Source organism: Pseudophryne corroboree, chromosome 4 (assembly GCF_028390025.1).
Source record: "Pseudophryne corroboree isolate aPseCor3 chromosome 4, aPseCor3.hap2, whole genome shotgun sequence".
Taxonomy (NCBI): Eukaryota; Metazoa; Chordata; class Amphibia; order Anura; family Myobatrachidae; genus Pseudophryne; species Pseudophryne corroboree.
In genome coordinates, this window is record NC_086447.1 from 26,049,215 (window position 1) to 26,063,463 (window position 14,249).

Sequence of the window (14,249 nt, forward strand, 5' to 3'; positions counted from 1 at the left end):
CTACATGAAAAATTTGCGATCATCATCCAATAAAAAATGATCTTTGACATTCAGTATGGAATGCTAAAATAAACTTTTTATCTGATTGTATTTTTATTGAGCATTTTACCCAAACATTCATTGTTTTAAAATTCTAAAGCTAAAAGATTGTTTCTGCCCAGTTTTGAACTGGGGACCTTTCGCGTGTTAGGCGAATGTGATAACCACTACACTACAGAAACTGACTCTTGTGGGTCCCATCACTATCTAGTCTGGAAGTACAAATGACACATGCTTTTCTTAGAAATATAATTTTTTCTAAACTTTTTTTCCTATTTTCTAATAATTTTGACGCTATTTTTCCACTTTGCATTTCAAGAGGACACATTCACTTATTATCAATTCTGATCATTGTATTTTCTAAAAAAAATCTTTTTTTAATGTATTTCTGACCAATTTTGAAGGAGGACCTTATGCATATTGGGTAAATGTGAATAACTCTACACTACAGGTACTTCATGAATGCAACACCATCCAATATGCATGGTAGAAGGGAAATTGACTTTTGATATTCTGCAATATGATTTTTGCTTGCTTTTTCATTTAGCAATGCAACAGTAGATAGTTATCAAAATATAAATTATTGAATTCAAAGTGTTTAGGTAACAAAATATGTTTCTGCCCATTTTCGAACTGGGGACCTTTCGCGTGTGAGGCGAACGTGATAACCACTACACAACAGAAACTAAATGGAAACAGCATCTCCCGCCATCCAATAAAAAATGATCTTTGACATACATTATGGCATTCTGAAATAAACTTTTTATATGATTGCATTTTTATTTGGCATTTCAACCAAAAATCCCTTGTTTTAAAATTCTAAAGATAACAGCATTTTTCTGCCCAGTTTCGAACTGGGGACCTTTTGTGTTTTAGGCGAATGTGATAACCACTACAATACAGAAACTGACTTTTGAAGATCTCATCACTATGGAGTCGGGAAGTACCATTGGCAAACCGTTTTCTTAGAATTTTTTTTTCTAAACTTATTTTTCTATTTTCTAATAATTTCTATGCTATTTTTTCCACTTTGCATTTCAAGAGGACACATTCACTTATTATTAGTTCTGATCATTGTATTTAATAAAAAAAAATCTATTTTTAATGTATTTCTGACCAATTTTGAAAGGGAACCTTATGCATATTGGCTAAATGTGAATAATACTAAACTACAGGTACTTCATGAATGCAACACCATTCAATATGCATGGTAGAAGGGAAATTGACTTTTGATATTCTGCAATATGATTTTTTGCTTGCTTTTTCATTGAGCAATGCAACAGTATATAGTTATCAAAATATAAATTATTGAATTCAAAGTGTTTAGTTAACAAAATATGTTTCTGCCAATTTCGAACTGGGGACCTTTCACGTGTGAGGCAAACATGAAATCACTACACTACAGATACTACATGAAAAATTTGCGACCATCATCCAATAAAAAATGATCTTTGACATTCAGTATGGCATGCTAAAATAAACTTTTTATCTGATTGTATTTTTATTGAGCATTTTACCCAAAAATTCATTGTTTTAAAATTCTAAAGCTAAAAGATTGTTTCTGCCCAGTTTTGAACTGGGGACCTTTCGCGTGTTAGGCGAACGTGATAACCACTACACTACAGAAACTGACTCTTGTGGGTTCCATCACTTTCTAGTCTGGAAGTACAAATGACACATGCTTTTCTTAGAAATATAATTTTTTCTAAACTTTTTTTCCTATTTTCTAATAATTTTGACGCTATTTTTCCACTTTGCATTTCAAGAGGACACATTCACTTATTAATAGTTCTGATCATTGTATTTAATAAAAAAATCTATTTTTAATGTATTTCTGACCAATTTTGAAGGGGAACCTTATGCATATTCGCTAAATGTGAATAATACTACACTACAGGTACTTCATGAATGCAACACCATCCAATATGCATGGTAGAAGGGAAATTGACTTTTGATATTCTGCAATATGATTTTTTGCTTGCTTTTTTATTGAGCAATGCAACAGTATATAGTTATCAAAATATAAATTATTGAATTCAAAGTGTTTAGGTAACAAAATATGTTTCTGCCAATTTCGAACTGGGGACCTTTCACGTGTGAGGCAAACATGAAATCACTACACTACAGATACTACATGAAAAATTTGCGACCATCATCCAATAAAAAATGATATTTGACATTCAGTATGACATGCTAAAATAAACTTTTTATCTGATTGTATTTTTATTGAGCATTTTACCCAAAAATTCATTGTTTTAAAATTCTAAAGCTAAAAGATTGTTTCTGCCCAGTTTTGAACTGGGGACCTTTCGCGTGTTAGGTGAACGTGATAACCACTACATTACAGAAACTGACTCTTGTGGGTTCCATCACTATCTAGTCTGGAAGTACAAATGACACATGCTTTTCTTAGAAATATAATTTTTTCTAAACTTTTTTTCCTATTTTCTAATAATTTTGACGCTATTTTTCCACTTTGCATTTCAAGAGGACACATTCACTTATTATCAATTCTGATCATTGTATTTACTAAAAAAATCTTTTTTTAATGTATTTCTGACCAATTTTGAAGGGGGACCTTATGCATATTGGGTAAATGTGAATAACTCTACACTACAGGTACTTCATGAATGCAACACCATCCAATATGCATGGTAGAAGGGAAATTGACTTTTGATATTCTGCAATATGATGTTTGCTTGCCTTTTCATTGAGCAATGCAACAGTAGATAGTTATCAAAATATAAATTATTGAATTCAAAGTGTTTAGGTATCAAAATATGTTTCTGCCCAGTTTTGAACTGAGGACCTTTCGCGTGTGAGGCGAAAGTGATAACCATTACACTACAGAAACTACATGGAAACAGCATCTCCCGCCATCCAATAAAAATTGATCTTTGACATACATTATGGCATTCTGAAATAAACTTTTTATATGATTGCATTTTTATTTGGCATTTCAACCAAAAATCCCTTGTTTTAAAATTCTAAAGATAACAGCACATTTCTGCCCAGTTTCGAACTGGGGACCTTTTGTGTTTTAGGCGAATGTGATAACCACTACAATACAGAAACTGACTTTTGAAGATCTCATCACTATGGAGTCGGGAAGTACCATTGGCAAACCGTTTTCTTAGAATTTTTTTTTCTAAACTTATTTTTCTATTTTCTAATAATTTCTATGCTATTTTTTCCACTTTGCATTTCAAGAGGACACATTCACTTATTAATAGTTCTGATCATTGTATTTAATAAAAAAATCTATTTTTAATGTATTTCTGACCAATTTTGAAGGGGAACCTTATGCATATTGGCTAAATGTGAATAATACTACACTACAGGTACTTCATGAATGCAACACCATCCAATATGCATGGTAGAAGGGAAATTGACTTTTGATATTCTGCAATATGATTTTTTGCTTGCTTTTTCATTGAGCAATGCAACAGTATATAGTTATCAAAATATAAATTATTGAATTCAAAGTGTTTAGGTAACAAAATATGTTTCTGCCAATTTCGAACTGGGGACCTTTCACGTGTGAGGCAAACATGAAATCACTACACTACAGATACTACATGAAAAATTTGCGACTATCATCCAATAAAAAATGATCTTTGACATTCAGTATGGCATGCTAAAATAAACTTTTTATCTGATTGTATTTTTATTGAGCATTTTACCCAAAAATTCATTGTTTTAAAATTCTAAAGCTAAAAGATTGTTTCTGCCCAGTTTTGAACTGGGGACCTTTCGCATGTTAGGCGAACGTGATAACCACTACACTACAGAAACTGACTCTTGTGGGTCCCATCACTATCTAGTCTGGAAGTACAAATGACACATGCTTTTCTTAGAAATATAATTTTTTCTAAACTTTTTTTCATATTTTCTAATAATTTTGATGCTATTTTTCCACTTTGCATTTCAAGAGGACACATTCACTTATTATCAATTCTGATCATTGTATTTACTAAATAAATGTTTTTTTAATGTATTTCTGACCAATTTTGAAGGGGGACCTTATGCATATTGGGTAAATGTGAATAACTCTACACTACAGGTACTTCATGAATGCAACACCATCCAATATGCATGGTAGAAGGGAAATTGACTTTTGATATTCTGCAATATGATTTTTGCTTGCTTTTTCATTAAGCAATGCAACAGTAGATAGTTATCAAAATATAAATTATTGAATTCAAAGTGTTTAGGTAACAAAATATGTTTCTGCCCAGTTTTGAACTGAGGACCTTTCGCGTGTGAGGCGAAAGTGATAACCACTACACTACAGAAACTACATGGAAACAGCATCTTCCGCCATCCAATAAAAAATTATCTTTGACATACATTATGGCATTCTGAAATAAACTTTTTATATGATTGCATTTTTATTTGGCATTTCAACCAAAAATCCCTTGTTTTAAAATTCTAAAGATAACAGCACATTTCTGCCCAGTTTCGAACTGGGGACCTTTTGTGTTTTAGGCGAATGTGATAACCACTACAATACAGAAACTGACTTTTGAAGATCTCATCACTATGGAGTCGGGAAGTACCATTGGCAAACCGTTTTCTTAGAATTTTTTTTTCTAAACTTATTTTTCTATTTTCTAATAATTTCTATGCTATTTTTTCCACTTTGCATTTCAAGAGGACACATTCACTTATTAATAGTTCTGATCATTGTATTTAAAAAAAAATATCTATTTTTAATGTATTTCTGACCAATTTTGAAGGGGATCCTTATGCATATTCGCTAAATGTGAATAATACTACACTACAGGTACTTCATGAATGCAACACCATCCAATATGCATGGTAGAAGGGAAATTGACTTTTGATATTCTGCAATATGATTTTTTTGCTTGCTTTTTCATTGAGCAATGCAACAGTATATAGTTATCAAAATATAAATTATTGAATTCAAAGTGTTTAGGTCACAAAATATGTTTCTGCCAATTTCGAACTGGGGACCTTTCACGTGTGAGGCAAACATGAAATCACCACACTACAGATACTACATTAAAAATTTGCGACCATCATCCAATAAAAAATGATCTTTGACATTCAGTATGGCATGCTAAAATAAACTTTTTATCTGATTGTATTTTTATTGAGCATTTTACCCAAAAATTCATTGTTTTAAAATTCTAAAGCTAAAAGATTGTTTCTGCCCAGTTTTGAACTGGGGACCTTTCGCGTGTTAGGCGAACGTGATAACCACTACACTACAGAAACTGACTCTTGTGGGGCCCATCACTATCTAGTCTGGAAGTACAAATGACACATGCTTTTCTTAGAAATATAATTTTTTCTAAACTTTTTTTCCTATTTTCTAATAATTTTGACGCTATTTTTCCACTTTGCATTTCAAGAGGACACATTCACTTATTATCAATTCTGATCATTGTATTTACTAAAAAAAATATTTTTTTAACGTATTTCTGACCAATTTTGAAGGGGGACCTTATGCATATTGGGTAAATGTGAATAACTCTACACTACAGGTACTTCATGAATGCAACACCATCCAATATGCATGGTAGAAGGGAAATTGACTTTTGATATTCTGCAATATGATTTTTGCTTGCTTTTTCATTGAGCAATGCAACAGTAGATAGTTATCAAAATATAAATTATTGAATTCAAAGTGTTTAGGTAACAAAATATGTTTCTGCCCAGTTTTGAACTTAGGACCTTTCGCGTGTGAGGCGAAAGTGATAACCACTACAGTACAGAAACTACATGGAAACAGCGTCTCCCGCCATCCAATAAAAAATGATCTTTGACATACATTATGGCATTCTGAAATAAACTTTTTATATGATTGCATTTTTATTTGGCATTTCAACCAAAAATCCCTTGTTTTAAAATTCTAAAGATAACAGCACATTTCTGCCCAGTTTCGAACTGGGGACCTTTTGTGTTTTAGGCGAATGTGATAACCACTACAATAAAGAAACTGACTTTTGAAGATCTCATCACTATGGAGTCGGGAAGTACCATTGGCAAACCGTTTTCATAGAATTTTTTTTTCTAAACTTATTTTTCTATTTTCTAATAATTTCTATGCTATTTTTTCCACTTTGCATTTCAAGAGGACACATTCACTTACTAATAGTTCTGATCATTGTATTTAATAAAAAAATCTATTTTTAATGTATTTCTGACCAATTTTGAAGGGGAACCTTATGCATATTCGCTAAATGTGAATAATACTACACTACAGGTACTTCATGAATGCAACACCATCCAATATGCATGGTAGAAGGGAAATTGACTTTTGATATTCTGCAATATGATTTTTTGCTTGCTTTTTCATTGAGCAATGCAACAGTATATATTTATCAAAATATAAATTATTGAATTCAAAGTGTTTAGGTAACAAAATATGTTTCTGCCAATTTCGAACCGGGGACCTTTCACGTGTGAGGCAAACATGAAATCACTACACTACAGATACTACATGAAAAATTTGCGACCATCATCCAATAAAAAATTATCTTTAACATTCAGTATGGCATGCTAAAATAAACTTTTTATCTGATTGTATTTTTATTGAGCATTTTACCTAAAAATTCATTGGTTTAAAATTCTAAAGCTAAAAGATTGTTTTTGCACAGTTTTGAATTGGGGACCTTTTGCGTGTTAGGCGAACGTGATAACCACTACACTAAAGAAACTGACTCTTGTGGGTCCCATCGCTATCTAGTCTGGAAGTACAAATGACACATGCTTTTCTTAGAAATATAATTTTTTCTAAACTTTTTTTCCTATTTTCTAATAATTTTGACGCTATTTTTCCACTTTGCATTTCAAGAGGACACATTCACTTATTATCAATTCTGATCATTGTATTTACTAAAAAAAATATTTTTTTAATGTATTTCTGACCAATTTTGAAGGGGGACCTTATGCATATTGGGTAAATGTGAATAACTCTACACTACAGGTACTTCCTGAATGCAACACCATCCAATATGCATGGTAGAAGGGAAATTGACTTTTGATATTCTGCAATATGATTTTTTGCTTGCTTTTTCATTCAGCAATGCAACAGTATATATTTATCAAAATATAAATTATTGAATTCAAAGCGTTTATGTAACAAAATATGTTTTTGCCAATTTCGAACTGGGGACCTTTCACGTGTGAGGCAAACATGAAATCACTACACTACAGATACTACATGAAAAATTTGCGACCATCACCCAATAAAAAATGATCTTTGACATTCAGTATGGCATGCTAAAATAAACTTTTTATCTGATTGTATTTTTATTGAGCATTTTACCCAAAAATTCATTGTTTTAAAATTCTAAAGCTAAAAGATTGTTTCTGCCCAGTTTCAAACTGGGGACCTTTCGCGTGTTAGGCGAACGTGATAACCACTACACTACAGAAACTGACTCTCGAGGATCCCATCACTATCTAGTCTGGAAGTACAAATGACACATGCTTTTCTTAGAAATATAATTTTTTCTAAACTTTTTTCCTATTTTCTAATAATTTTGACGCTATTTTTCCACTTTGCATTTCAAGAGGACACATTCACTTATTATCAATTCTGATCATTGTATTTACTAAAAAAATATTTTTTAATGTATTTCTGACCAATTTTGAAGGGGGACCTTATGCATATTGGGTAAATGTGAATAACTCTACACTACAGGTACTTCATGAATGCAACACCATCCAATATGCATTTTAGAAGGGAAATTGACTTTTGATATTCTGCAATATGATTTTTGCTTGCTTTTTCATTGAGCAATGCAACAGTAGATAGTTATCAAAATATAAATTATTGAATTCAAAGTGTTTAGGTAACAAAAGATGTTTCTGCCCAGTTTTGAACTGAGGACCTTTCGCGTGTGAGTCGAACGTGATAACCACTACACTACAGAAACCACATGGAAGCAGCATCTCCCGCCATCCAATAAAAAATGATCTTTGACATACATTATGGCATTCTGAAATAAACTTTTTATATGATTGCATTTTTATTTGGCATTTCAACCAAAAATCCCTTGTTTTAAAATTCTAAAGATAACAGCACATTTCTGCCCAGTTTCGAACTGGGGACCTTTTGTGTTTTAGGCGAATGTGATAACCACTACAATACAGAAACTGACTTTTGAAGATCTCATCACTATGGAGTCGGGAAGTACCATTGGCAAACCGTTTTCATAGAATTTTTTTTTCTAAACTTATTTTTCTATTTTCTAATAATTTCTATGCTATTTTGTCCACTTTGCATTTCAAGAGGACACATTCACTTATTAATAGTTCTGATCATTGTATTTAATAAAAAAATCTATTTTTAATGTATTTCTGACCAATTTTGAAGGGGAACCTTATGCATATTGGCTAAATGTGAATAATACTACACTACAGGTACTTCATGAATGCAACACCATCCAATATGCATGGTAGAAGGGAAATTGACTTTTGATATTCTGCAATATGATTTTTGCTTGCTTTTTCATTGAGCAATGCAACAGTAGATAGTTATCAAAATATAAATTATTGAATTCAAAGTGTTTAGGTAACAAAAAATGTTTTTGCCCAGTTTTGAACTGGGGATCTTTCGCGTGTGAGGCAAACGTGATAACCACTACACTACAGAAACTACAAGGAAACAGCATCTCCCGCCATCCAATAAAAAATGATCTTTGACATACATTATGGCATTCTGAAATAAACTTTTTATATGATTGCATTTTTATTTGGCATTTCAACCAAAAATCCCTTGTTTTAAAATTCTAAAGATAACAGCACATTTCTGCCCAGTTTCGAACTGGGGACCTTTTGTGTTTTAGGCGAATGTGATAACCACTACAATACAGAAACTGACTTTTGAAGATCTCATCACTATGGAGTCGGGAAGTACCATTGGCAAACCGTTTTCTTAGAATTTTTTTTTCTAAACTTATTTTTCTATTTTCTAATAATTTCTATGCTATTTTTTCCACTTTGCATTTCAAGAGGACACATTCACTTATTAATAGTTCTGATCATTGTATTTAATAAAAAAATATTTTTTAATGTATTTCTGACCAATTTTGAAGGGGAACCTTATGCATATTGGCTAAATGTGAATAATACTACACTACAGGTACTTCCTGAATGCAACACCATCCAATATGCATGGTAGAAGGGAAATTGACTTTTGATATTCTGCAATATGATTTTTTGCTTGCTTTTTTATTGAGCAATGCAACAGTATATATTTATCAAAATATAAATTATTGAATTCAAAGTGTTTAGGTAACAAAATATGTTTCTGCCAATTTCGAACTGGGGACCTTTCACGTGTGAGGCAAACATGAAATCACTACACTACAGATACTACATGAAAAATTTGCGACCATCATCCAATAAAAAATGATCTTTGACATTCAGTATGGCATGCTAAAATAAACTTTTATCTGATTGTATTTTTATTCAGCATTTTACCCAAAAATTCATTGTTTTAAAATTCTAAGGCTAAGAGATTGTTTCTGCCCAGTTTCGAACTGGGGACCTTTCGCGTGTTAGGCGAACGTGATAACCACTACACTACAGAAACTGACTCTCGTGGATCCCATCACTATCTAGTCTGGAAGTACAAATGACACATGCTTTTCTTAGAAATATAATTTTTTCTAAACTTTTTTCCTATTTTCTAATAATTTTGACGCTATTTTTCCACTTTGCATTTCAAGAGGACACATTCACTTATTAGCAATTCTGATCATTGTATTTACTAAAAAAATATTTTTTAATGTATTTCTGACCAATTTTGAAGGGGGACCTTATGCATATTGGGTAAATGTGAATAACTCAACACTACAGGTACTTCATGAATGCAACACCATCCAATATGCATGGTAGAAGGGAAATTGACTTTTGATATTCTGCAATATGATTTTTGCTTGCTTTTTCATTGAGCAATGCAACAGTAGATAGTTATCAAAATATAAATTATTGAATTCAAAGTGTTTAGGTAACAAAATATGTTTCTGCCCAGTTTTGAACTGGGGATCTTTCGCGTGTGAGGCGAACGTGATAACCACTACACTACAGAAACTACATGGAAACAGCATCTCCCGCCATCCAATAAAAAATGATCTTTGACATACATTATGGCATTCTGAAATAAACTTTTTATATGATTGCATTTTTATTTGGCATTTCAACCAAAAATCCCTTGTTTTAAAATTCTAAAGATAACAGCACATTTCTGCCCAGTTTCGAACTGGGGACCTTTTGTGTTTTAGGCGAATGTGATAACCACTACAATACAGAAACTGACTTTTGAAGATCTCATCACTATGGAGTCGGGAAGTACCATTGGCAAACCGTTTTCATAGAATTTTTTTTTCTAAACTTATTTTTCTATTTTCTAATAATTTCTATGCTATTTTTTCCACTTTGCATTTCAAGAGGACACATTCACTTATTAATAGTTCTGATCATTGTATTTAATAAAAAAATCTATTTTTAATGTATTTCTGACCAATTTTGAAGGGGAACCTTATGCATATTGGCTAAATGTGAATAATACTACACTACAGGTACTTCATGAATGCAACACCATCCAATATGCATGGTAGAAGGGAAATTGACTTTTGATATTCTGCAATATGATTTTTTGCTTGCTTTTTCATTGAGCAATGCAACAGTATATATTTATCAAAATATAAATTATTGAATTCAAAGCGTTTAGGTAACAAAATATGTTTTTGCCAATTTCGAACTGGGGACCTTTCACGTGTGAGGCAAACATGAAATCACTACACTACAGATACTACATGAAAAATTTGCGACCATCATCCAATAAAAAATGATCTTTGACATTCAGTATGGCATGCTAAAATAAACTTTTTATCTGATTGTATTTTTATTGAGCATTTTACCCAAAAATTCATTGTTTTAAAATTCTAAAGCTAAAAGATTGTTTCTGCCCAGTTTCGAACTGGGGACCTTTCGCGTGTTAGGCGAACGTAATAACCACTACACTACAGAAACTGACTCTCGTGGATCCCACCCCTATCTAGTCTGGAAGTACAAATGACACATGCTTTTCTTAGAAATATAATTTTTTCTAAACTTTTTTCCTATTTTCTAATATTTTTGACGCTATTTTTCCACTTTGCATTTCAAGAGGACACATTCACTTATTATCAATTCTGATCATTGTATTTACTAAAAAAATATTTTTTAATGTATTTCTGACCAATTTTGAAGGGGGACCTTATGCATATTGGGTAAATGTGAATAACTCTACACTACAGGTACTTCATGAATGCAACACCATCCAATATGCATGGTAGAAGGGAAATTGACTTTTGATATTCTGCAATATGATTTTTGCTTGCTTTTTCATTGAGCAATGCAACAGTAGATAGTTATCAAAATATAAATTATTGAAATCAAAGTGTTTAGGTAACAAAATATGTTTCTGCCCAGTTTCGAACTGGGGACCTTTCGCGTGTGAGGCAAACGTGATAACCACTACACTACAGAAACTACATGAAAACAGCATCTCCCGCCATCCAATAAAAAATGATCTTTGACATACATTATGGCATTCTATAATAAAATTTTTATATGATTGCATTTTTATTTGGCATTTCAACCAAAAATCCCTTGTTTTAAAATTCTAAAGATAACAGCACATTTCTGCCCAGTTTCGAACTGGGGACCTTTTGTGTTTTAGGCGAATGTGATAACCACTACAATACAGAAACTGACTTTTGAAGATCTCATCACTATGGAGTCGGGAAGTACCATTGGCAAACCGTTTTCTTAGAATTTTTTTTTTCTAAACTTATTTTTCTATTTTCTAATAATTTCTATGCTATTTTTTCCACTTTGCATTTCAAGAGGACACATTCACTTATTAATAGTTCTGATCATTGTATTTAATAAAAAAATCTATTTTTAATGTATTTCTGACCAATTTTGAAGGGGAACCTTATGCATATTGGCTAAATGTGAATAATACTACACTACAGGTACTTCATGAATGCAACACCATCCAATATGCATGGTAGAAGGGAAATTGACTTTTGATATTCTGCAATATGATTTTTTGCTTGCTTTTTCATTGAGCAATGCAACAGTATATATTTATCAAAATATAAATTATTGAATTCAAAGTGTTTAGGTAACAAAATATGTTTCTGCCAATTTCGAACTGGGGACCTTTCACGTGTGAGGCAAACATGAAATCACTACACTACAGATACTACATGAAAAATTTGCGACCATCATCCAATAAAAAATGATCTTTGACATTCAGTATGGCATGCTAAAATAAACTTTTTATCTGATTGTATTTTTATTGAGCATTTTACCCAAAAATTCATTGTTTTAAAATTCTAAAGCTAAAAGATTGTTTCTGCCCAGTTTCGAACTGGGGACCTTTCACATGTTAGGCGAACGTAATAACCACTACACTACAGAAACTGACTCTCGTGGATCCCACCCCTATCTAGTCTGGAAGTACAAATGACACATGCTTTTCTTAGAAATATAATTTTTTCTAAACTTTTTTCCTATTTTCTAATATTTTTGACGCTATTTTTCCACTTTGCATTTCAAGAGGACACATTCACTTATTATCAATTCTGATCATTGTATTTACTAAAAAAATATTTTTTAATGTATTTCTGACCAATTTTGAAGGGGGACCTTATGCATATTGGGTAAATGTGAATAACTCTACACTACAGGTACTTCATGAATGCAACACCATCCAGTATGCATGGTAGAAGGGAAATTGACTTTTGATATTCTGCAATATGATTTTTGCTTGCTTTTTCATTGAGCAATGCAACAGTAGATAGTTATCAAAATATAAATTATTGAATTCAAAGTGTTTAGGTAACAAAATATGTTTCTGCCCAGTTTCGAACTGGGGACCTTTCGCGTGTGAGGCAAACGTGATAACCACTACACTACAGAAACTACATGAAAACAGCATCTCCCGCCATCCAATAAAAAATGATCTTTGACATACATTATGGCATTCTATAATAAAATTTTTATATGATTGCATTTTTATTTGGCATTTCAACCAAAAATCCCTTGTTTTAAAATTTTAAAGATAACAGCACATTTCTGCCCAGTTTCGAACTGGGGACCTTTTGTGTTTTAGGCGAATGTGATAACCACTACAATACAGAAACTGACTTTTGAAGATCTCATCACTATGGAGTCGGGAATTACCATTGGCAAACCGTTTTCTTAGAATTTTTTTTTTCTAAACTTATTTTTCTATTTTCTAATAATTTCTATGCTATTTTTTCCACTTTGCATTTCAAGAGGACACATTCACTTATTAATAGTTCTGATCATTGTATTTAATAAAAAAATCTATTTTTAATGTATTTCTGACCAATTTTGAAGGGGAAGCTTATGCATATTCGCTAAATGTGAATATTACTACACTACAGGTACTTCATGAATGCAACACCATCCAATATGCATGGTAGAAGGGAAATTGACATTTGATATTCTGCAATATGATTTTTTGCTTGCTTTTTCATTGAGCAATGCAACAGAATATAGTTATCAAAATATAAATTATTGAATTCAAAGTGTTTAGGTAACAAAATATGTTTCTGCCCAGTTTTGAACTGAGGACCTTTCGCGTGTGAGGCGAAAGTGATAACCACTACACTACAGAAACTACATGGAAACAGCATCTCCCGCCATCCAATAAAAAATTATCTTTGACATACATTATGGCATTCTGAAATAAACTTTTTATATGATTGCATTTTTATTTGGCATTTCAACCAAAAATCCCTTGTTTTAAAATTCTAAAGATAACAGCACATTTCTGCCCAGTTTCGAACTGGGGACCTTTTGTGTTTTAGGCGAATGTGATAACCACTACAATACAGAAACTGACTTTTGAAGATCTCATCACTATGGAGTCGGGAAGTACCATTGGCAAACCGTTTTCTTAGAATTTTTTTTTCTAAACTTATTTTTCTATTTTCTAATAATTTCTATGCTATTTTTTCCACTTTGCATTTCAAGAGGACACATTCACTTATTAATAGTTCTGATCATTGTATTTAATAAAAAAAAAATCTATTTTTAATGTATTTCTGACCAATTTTGAAGGGGAACCTTATGCATATTCGCTAAATGTGAATAATACTACACTACAGGTACTTCATGAATGCAACACCATCCAATATGCATGGTAG

At 31.9% G+C, this 14,249-nt stretch overlaps 18 non-coding genes across 18 annotated transcripts; all 18 read right to left on the reverse strand.

Annotated features, from left to right (window-relative positions):
- Positions 1-148: 148 nt before the first annotated feature.
- TRNAV-AAC (transfer RNA valine (anticodon AAC)) lies at positions 149-221 on the reverse strand. The gene has a single exon. It is a non-coding gene; the product is annotated as a tRNA-Val (tRNA).
- Positions 222-652: 431 nt separating this feature from the next.
- On the reverse strand, positions 653-725 carry TRNAV-CAC (transfer RNA valine (anticodon CAC)). The gene has a single exon. It is a non-coding gene; the product is annotated as a tRNA-Val (tRNA).
- Positions 726-1,595: 870 nt separating this feature from the next.
- TRNAV-AAC (transfer RNA valine (anticodon AAC)) lies at positions 1,596-1,668 on the reverse strand. The gene has a single exon. It is a non-coding gene; the product is annotated as a tRNA-Val (tRNA).
- Positions 1,669-2,317: 649 nt separating this feature from the next.
- Positions 2,318-2,390, reverse strand: TRNAV-AAC (transfer RNA valine (anticodon AAC)). The gene has a single exon. It is a non-coding gene; the product is annotated as a tRNA-Val (tRNA).
- A 430-nt stretch (positions 2,391-2,820) lies between these two features.
- On the reverse strand, positions 2,821-2,893 carry TRNAV-CAC (transfer RNA valine (anticodon CAC)). The gene has a single exon. It is a non-coding gene; the product is annotated as a tRNA-Val (tRNA).
- Positions 2,894-3,761: 868 nt separating this feature from the next.
- Positions 3,762-3,834, reverse strand: TRNAV-AAC (transfer RNA valine (anticodon AAC)). The gene has a single exon. It is a non-coding gene; the product is annotated as a tRNA-Val (tRNA).
- Positions 3,835-4,264: 430 nt separating this feature from the next.
- On the reverse strand, positions 4,265-4,337 carry TRNAV-CAC (transfer RNA valine (anticodon CAC)). The gene has a single exon. It is a non-coding gene; the product is annotated as a tRNA-Val (tRNA).
- Positions 4,338-5,207: 870 nt separating this feature from the next.
- TRNAV-AAC (transfer RNA valine (anticodon AAC)) lies at positions 5,208-5,280 on the reverse strand. The gene has a single exon. It is a non-coding gene; the product is annotated as a tRNA-Val (tRNA).
- A 2,095-nt stretch (positions 5,281-7,375) lies between these two features.
- TRNAV-AAC (transfer RNA valine (anticodon AAC)) lies at positions 7,376-7,448 on the reverse strand. The gene has a single exon. It is a non-coding gene; the product is annotated as a tRNA-Val (tRNA).
- A 428-nt stretch (positions 7,449-7,876) lies between these two features.
- Positions 7,877-7,949, reverse strand: TRNAV-CAC (transfer RNA valine (anticodon CAC)). The gene has a single exon. It is a non-coding gene; the product is annotated as a tRNA-Val (tRNA).
- Positions 7,950-8,598: 649 nt separating this feature from the next.
- On the reverse strand, positions 8,599-8,671 carry TRNAV-CAC (transfer RNA valine (anticodon CAC)). Its single transcript has one exon. It is a non-coding gene; the product is annotated as a tRNA-Val (tRNA).
- An 866-nt stretch (positions 8,672-9,537) lies between these two features.
- On the reverse strand, positions 9,538-9,610 carry TRNAV-AAC (transfer RNA valine (anticodon AAC)). The gene has a single exon. It is a non-coding gene; the product is annotated as a tRNA-Val (tRNA).
- A 428-nt stretch (positions 9,611-10,038) lies between these two features.
- TRNAV-CAC (transfer RNA valine (anticodon CAC)) lies at positions 10,039-10,111 on the reverse strand. Its single transcript has one exon. It is a non-coding gene; the product is annotated as a tRNA-Val (tRNA).
- An 868-nt stretch (positions 10,112-10,979) lies between these two features.
- Positions 10,980-11,052, reverse strand: TRNAV-AAC (transfer RNA valine (anticodon AAC)). Its single transcript has one exon. It is a non-coding gene; the product is annotated as a tRNA-Val (tRNA).
- A 428-nt stretch (positions 11,053-11,480) lies between these two features.
- On the reverse strand, positions 11,481-11,553 carry TRNAV-CAC (transfer RNA valine (anticodon CAC)). The gene has a single exon. It is a non-coding gene; the product is annotated as a tRNA-Val (tRNA).
- An 869-nt stretch (positions 11,554-12,422) lies between these two features.
- Positions 12,423-12,495, reverse strand: TRNAV-AAC (transfer RNA valine (anticodon AAC)). The gene has a single exon. It is a non-coding gene; the product is annotated as a tRNA-Val (tRNA).
- A 428-nt stretch (positions 12,496-12,923) lies between these two features.
- On the reverse strand, positions 12,924-12,996 carry TRNAV-CAC (transfer RNA valine (anticodon CAC)). Its single transcript has one exon. It is a non-coding gene; the product is annotated as a tRNA-Val (tRNA).
- Positions 12,997-13,647: 651 nt separating this feature from the next.
- On the reverse strand, positions 13,648-13,720 carry TRNAV-CAC (transfer RNA valine (anticodon CAC)). Its single transcript has one exon. It is a non-coding gene; the product is annotated as a tRNA-Val (tRNA).
- Between the last annotated feature and the right edge of the window lie 529 nt (positions 13,721-14,249).